Raw genomic sequence first — 6,876 nt, 5'->3', positions numbered from 1 at the left:
GACAGATTGACACAAACACAAGAACAGTCAGAGGACTCCCTGAGACCTTGTGTATCTGCTCTCCTAAAAGCACTGGCTCAGCCCCCAAACGCAGAATTACAGATCTGAGAAGGCGGGAAAGGCGTGGCCTGGAGAGTCTATGTAAGTAAGAAAAATCAACTCATGACACTGGGATTCCGTTCTTTGTGCCAGTACAATGCAGCCCCAGACCTTTTGAGTCAGGGGATCTGCCATTTCATGCCTAAAAAAGTGGCGTTACTAACCCGAAAGAGTGGCGGAATTCCATAAAGGTGTAAGCTAGTCTGCCTTCTTAAGGACGCTGCGACACGGAAGAGAAACTGGGATCCTGTGAGCTCCTTCTGCCATCTGCAGGCATCGCGGTCCTTCGGAGCCCAGCAGCCGAGCCATGACGGAAGATCACCGCGAACGAGTGGACAGAGATCTGTGAAGACTTCCCGCATTTTGCCACAGGTATCCATTGCTCCATTCATCATTCAGCCGGAATTCCAGATAACAGAAGTGCAGCAGCCCCCCCGCTGTTGTCTCGCTCTTCTTTTTACCCTTGGGACAATGCTTGACCCGTGCCCTGGACGCGAGTTGTAAGAAACACAGCAAACATGGAGAAGTATTCGCAAACAGAAGCTCTGACGGACGGCAAGAGCGAGAGGAGCCCCCGCCACCGATCGAAGCACTGGGGAAGAGCCGGACTCCTCTGTTGTACTTGCTTCGCCCTGACTGGGTTTTTCGTCCTTAGCTTCATTGCTCCTTCAGCTCTGGAGAGGTACCGTTCCAGCCCACGGTGAGAAGCCCTCTGCACGCTGTGTGCCGCCAGCTCGCCTCTGGTCCGCGCTCAGGCGGCTCCCCAGAGTCCAGTTTGTCTCCCAGCTGGGTCCCCTGTACCTCGGCCACACCATCCTGGGGGTCGGCGTGACCGAATCCCCCAGCACCACTCGCTGTGGAATGCTGTAGGGCTTCGGTTTCTCACTGTCCTTCCTGATGCTTTGATTTTGCCTTCCTTGCCAATCCCAGGCCTGTGAAAACCCACGATGCTGTTGATGCGCTGGTCCGAGTGCGCCGGCAGCGTTCTCGGCCCGGGGTGGGTTCCCCGCTGCACGCCTCAGGCACAATGTGGTTCCATCCAACATAATGAGCCATATTACTATAACTACATTGCCACTAGATTACTATTAACCAGAGTCCATACTTTCTTAAGCTTTCTTTAGGACTCCTAAGGAATACATCAGAGATAAAGTGCCACTCTCATGTCTTTATATCAAGGGTCCATTCTGTCAATGGACCCTGATCCCCCGGACAAAAGGAGCGCCTGTTCGGTTTCTTCACTATAAAGTTTCTTTTCTTCGTCTCCTCCCCTTAGAGCAGCTTCTTTGGGAGGAAGTCAGTGAGCAGCCCACACTCACAGAGTGGGAAGCTGTGGAGGGCAGCGTGTTCCATATTCTGCACGGGATGGCTGTCTCTTCTCTAACATCTGTATTATTTATTCTGCTATTTATTTATATCAGTAGAGAGTCTGATTTTTTTTTTTGACAGGCAGAGTGGACAGTGAGAGAGAGACAGAGAGAAAGGTCTTCCTTTTGCCGTTGGTTCACCCTCCAATGGCCGCTGCAGCCGGCGCACCGCGCTGATCCGAAGGCAGGAGCCAGGTGCTTCTCCTGGTCTCCCATGGGGTGCAGGGCCCAAGCACTTGGGCCATCCTCCACTGCACTCCCTGGCCATAGCAGAGAGCTGGCCTGGAAGAGGGGCAACCGGGACAGGATCGGTGCCCCGACCGGGACTAGAACCCGGTGTGCCAGCGCCGCAAGGCGGAGGATTAGCCTAGTGAGCCGCGGCGCCGGCAAGAGTCTGATTTTATACTTGTGGTTAGTTCAGTACTGGCTTATCTTATTGATCCAATTGTTCCAGGCTGGGCATTGGTAGCTCTTTCAGTTAGTTCCCGTGTCCCTTTGACATCATGGTGTGTGCGTGTGTGTGTGCGTGTGCACTGCCTTTCTTTCTAGCACTATCAGATGTTCTGAGTTCATTATTTCTGTTTTCTGTCTGAGTCTTAGAAGTAGGGTTTTCAGAATTTTTCCTAGTGCCTTTGTTGGAGATTGGAGGACAGTATTAGAAAAAAAGAGTTGGTGACAATCACTTCTGGGCCTCCCCGCTTTCTCAAGGCACTGTTTTCTTCCTTCTTCACTTGTTGCCTGGATCCCATAGGCTGAACATTTCTTTTTTTTTTTGGACAGGCAGAGTGGATAGTGAGAGAGAGAGACAGAGAGAAAGGTCTTCCTCTTTGCCGTTGGTTCATCCTCCAATGGCCGCCTCAGCCAGCGCATCTCGCTGATCCGAAGCCAGGAGCCAGGTGCTTCTCCTGGTCTCCCATGCGGGTGCAGGGCCCAAGCACTTGGGCCATCCTCCACTGCCTTCCCGGGCCATAGCAGAGAGCTGGCCTGGAAGAGGGGCAACCGGGATAGAATCTGGCACCCCAACCGGGACTAGAACCCGGTGTGCCAGCGCCGCAAGGCGGAGGATCAGCCTGTTAAGCCACGGCGCCGGCCGGCTGAACATTTCTGTTGCACCTTCTTCAATGCTCTCACCCCTGCCATCCCCTGGACATGCAGTGTGCTTGAGCACCCAGTCATAATCTTGGACCCCTTTGACTTCGCTCCTGCCCTGAGGTTGCCAGGTGCTGAGATGTGTTGAAGTTTCAGCCTGGCTGGACACATTTCCCATTCGCTCTGATGGCTGTTCCATGCCACTGTGCCTGTATTCTGCCCTACCTCCGGCACACTTAGCAAGGATCATGGCCTCCTCCCACTTCACCAAGAGAGTAGCAGCCAGTAGGGGGCTCAGTCTCTAAATTTCTCTCCCTGCAGTTCCAGAATTAGCTGACCTTTTTTTTTATCTACCTGCCCACCCTCCCTGCCCTTCCCCCTTCCTGTCTTCCTCTTTTCTCATCTCAGACATATTTTTCTTTTTTTTTTTCCCAAAGAAATATTTTATTTAATGAGTACAAATTTCATAAGTACAACTTTAGGAATATAGTGATTCTTCCCATCATACCCGCCCTCCCACCCCACCTCCTCTTCCCTCTCCCATTCTCAGTCCCAGTTTCCATTAAGATTGATTTTCAACTAACTTTATACACAGAAGACCAACTCTATGCTAAGTAAAGATTTCAACAATTTGCACACATGCACACACAAAAAAACCTGAGAACAAGTTTTACAGTTAATTCTCATAGTACAACTCATTGAGGACAGAAGTACTGCATGGGGAGTTAGTGCACAGTGATTCCTGTTGTTAATTTAACAATTATCACTCTTACGTATGATGTCAGTGATCACCCAAGGCTCTAGACATGAGCTGCCAAGGCTATGGAAGCCTTTTGAATCCACAATCTCCGTCAGTATTTAGACAGGGCCATAGCAAAGTGGACGTTCTCTCCTCCCTTCAGAGAAAAACACCTCCTTCTTTGAGGCCCCTTCTTTCCACCAGGGTCTCTCTCCGAGACCCTTCATGGAGGACATTTTTTTTGTCACAGAGACAGCCTTTTCTGCCTTTCTTCCACACCAATACCTGCGCCAGCTCAGATCACCGGGAGGAGGTTTCTGTCTTTCCTCTCAGCTGCTCTAGAACTTGCTCCAGCAATTCTACACTTCCGTGTGCCCCCTAACGCTGCTGCTCCTGCGCTTTTGTCTCTCTGCTCACAGCCGTGCCTGTGCCTGCCTCACCCTGAGCACACACACCTGCAGCAGGACCTCACCTCTCCTCTGCTCTACCGTTTCCCCTTCCTCCTTCCCTTCTTCTACCCCACTTTCAGAGAGAGCAAACTCCATTAGCCAGATCATGGCCATACACTTGTTTCTGTCTTTTCTGCCGCTTTTACAAGACCATGTCCAGCGATGTGCCACTGTCCCATGGGATCCCTCGCAGGACAGCCCTGCCCCTCCTGCCTCCTCCTCCTTCCAGGTTTCCAGGACAGGTGTGCCCCTCTCCCAGTTCTCCTCTGCCTCTGTCTCTGCTCCACCTTGGCCTGTTCCCTTGGACCCTCTTCTTGAAACATCAGGCCGCCTGTTGTGGTCCTCAGCCCTGTTCCCCTGCACCTCTGCTTCCCACTAGAGGAGATCATCGACTTTGAGGATTTGGAAAACACCCATCAGTGGTCCTCATCCTTGACAGAGCATCCGAATCATCCATTGCACTGAAAAAAGATGGAATTCCAGGTCCTTTGCTAGATCCATCAGATTTCCCGTAGACTCAACCCAGGTATCTCTGTTATCAGATCTCCCGAGGGGGTGGAGATCTCTGACTTCTGGGTTAATGATTCCCTGGAGGATCCCCCCACTCAGTTCTCTCTGCTGAGCTCCAAACACATATTCCCATCTACTTAGAAGAACCTCGGGTCAGTGGGCCTGCAACAGAACTCCTCCTCCCCGGTCCCCCAGTCTTGTAGCGATCCGTGCCCTTCAAGCCCTTCTCTAAGACAGAATAGACACTCACCCTTGGCTTGGCTCCCCCTGCACCCCACTCCCACAGCCAGTTGCTGATCATGTCCTGCTCATCCTCAAATATTTCTCCGGCTCTCTGTCTCCTGGACACTGCTTTAGGTCAGGTCCTCGCCATCCTGCCTCTGCACTGTAGTATTATGTCCCTCACTGGTCCATCGCCTGTGGTTTTTCCACTCCTTGAACTCAAGCGTCCCTATTTTTCCAATTAGAATGCAAATCTAATGATCTTCTTCCACTTCGAAAAGTTCTAGGACAGCCATCCCACACCTGCTGGCTGTGCTCCAAGGGAATTCTTCAGCCCCTTGCATCAGAACTTGCTGTGCACTTGTTAAGAGGTCGATTCCTGGGGCCAATGTTGTGGCGCAGTATGGCGCATCCCATACTCGAGTGCCAGTTTGAATCTCTCGTGCTCTGCTTCTGAGGCAGCTCCCTGCTATTGCACGTGGGAAAGCAGCAGAGGTGGCCCGAGGACTTGGGTCCCTGCCACCCACGTGGGAGACCCGGATGGAGTTCTTGGCTCTTTGCTTCAGTCTGGCCCAGTCCTGGCGGCCATTTGGGGAATGAAACAGTGGGTGAAAGGTCTCTCTCTCTCTCTCTCTCTCTCTCTGTTACTTTGCCTTTCAAATAAATAAATAAATCTCAGACAAATGCAGATTCCTGAGCTAAGCTCAGATCTATAAATCAGAACGACAGACGCTGCGTTGCTGAAGATGCTCCCTGGCAGGTCCTGACGTGCACTGGGACTCCAGGAAGAAGGCCGACCTCCGGACCTGGCACATAAGGCTGTTGCACGCCTGGGTGCCAGCCCTGGACGGCTTGGCTTCCATGGATCTCCGCGGTGACCAGTTAGCAAGCCCATGTCCTCCCTGCCAAGGATTAAGGTCTTGCTCTCCTGGTCCACTTCCTTTCCCTTGAAAATGCCTTGCCCTCGGCTATCTCTGTCTCCTTGCTCCTCTGCCCAGCTCCGAGAAACAAAGACTCAGGGTGTCTAAAGCCGAGCAAGATCCCAGTTAAGCACAGGTTTGTCTTACCTCCTGAGCACTGGCCATGCTGGTTCTGGGGACTGATAAACGAGCTGAGTCAAAACTCCACTCCAGCCTCTTCTTTCCAGCACGGGCTCCTCCCTCCAGAGCCCCTCTCATCAAGGGGTCACGCACGTCCTTTTATCTTCACTTTAAATGGAAAATATCTACTCTTCCTCCCCGTCCAGAGGTCAGCCCGTTTTCCCCCTTGCCCACCTCCTCCCATCAAGTTGCAAAGAGGCCCTGTGATGAATGGGAAGGGAAAGCGGAAGGAGAGGGAGGGAGGAAAGGGAGGGGAGGCAGAGGCAAGACAGGGTGAGATGGAGTGCGAGCCGAGCGCCAGACCTTAATTTAATCACAGGCCCCATGCTCAATTGAACAGACACAAGGGCTCAGAATGGGTCCCTGTGTGGCGGTGGGGCAATCAGCCCGCTGCAGTTCCTGGGCAAGCATTAACTGCAGATGACAATGTGTAAACAGCGGGGAAGAATGGGTGTGCAGGTGTGAGGCTGGGGCCGGCCCCGGGCTGTTTTCACACACACACTGCGGCTCCTCCAGGCTCCTCCACCTGACCTGCTCCCAGATCTGGCTGAGTGGCTACAGTTGGGAAACTGTTGACCATGTTGGAGCTCAGTGTCCAGCAAGCAGCCGAGGGCAGCGTGGAAGAAGGGAGGCATTGAGAGGGTTGAGGCCTGGGTGATGACCTAGGGGTTGCATGTGTGTGTGTGTGTGTGTGTGTGGGGTGTGCTGCCTGTGCCTGGCCTAGACCGCAGCCTGGCCACGGGCTGTCTGGACAGCAAGGCTGGATGTTCAATAACAACGAAAGGTGTCAGGTTCTGCCATCCACCTTGGCAAAGAGAGCCAGCTGGCCGGGAAGCTGGAGAGAGTTCCCAGACATCCTGTCTTCCTCTGTCTCCCAGCTGAGCCCTGAATGAGCTTGGGGAAGGCTGGGCAAGTCTGAGGCCTCCCTGAATCTGCACGGGAACCCTTTGTCTTATTAGGGAGGGAGTGTTGTTGGAGCCAAGTGATGGGGGCTGTGAGGAGTGGGAGAGTTGCTGAAAGAGAAGTCCAGAGAAGCCTGGATATCTGAATATCTTTCATCCACAAAGTTCAAGGCTCCTTTCCAAACTATCTCTGCAAGCAAGCACCGAAAATGAGGTGCAGAGTGTAGAAGAGGCGTGATTCTGGAAAGAGCCACTTAGAGCAAGCCCCACTAGGTGTCACAGAATGATGACATCCCCACTAGGTGTCATAGAATGATGACATCACACCATATAATAATGATGATGGGGGCTGGTGCTATGGCATAGTGGGTTGAGCCTCCACCTGTGGCGCCAGCATCC

General features: G+C 52.7%; 1 pseudogene; it reads right to left on the bottom strand.

Annotated features, from left to right (window-relative positions):
• Positions 1 to 218: 218 nt before the first annotated feature.
• Positions 219 to 5,338, bottom strand: LOC133751446 (guided entry of tail-anchored proteins factor CAMLG-like; annotated as a pseudogene).
• Positions 5,339 to 6,876: the final 1,538 nt, after the last annotated feature.

The sequence above is a fragment of the Lepus europaeus genome, chromosome 22 (assembly GCF_033115175.1).
Source record: "Lepus europaeus isolate LE1 chromosome 22, mLepTim1.pri, whole genome shotgun sequence".
Lineage (NCBI taxonomy): Eukaryota > Metazoa > Chordata > Mammalia > Lagomorpha > Leporidae > Lepus > Lepus europaeus.
This window is presented reverse-complemented; position numbering and strand designations above follow the sequence as displayed.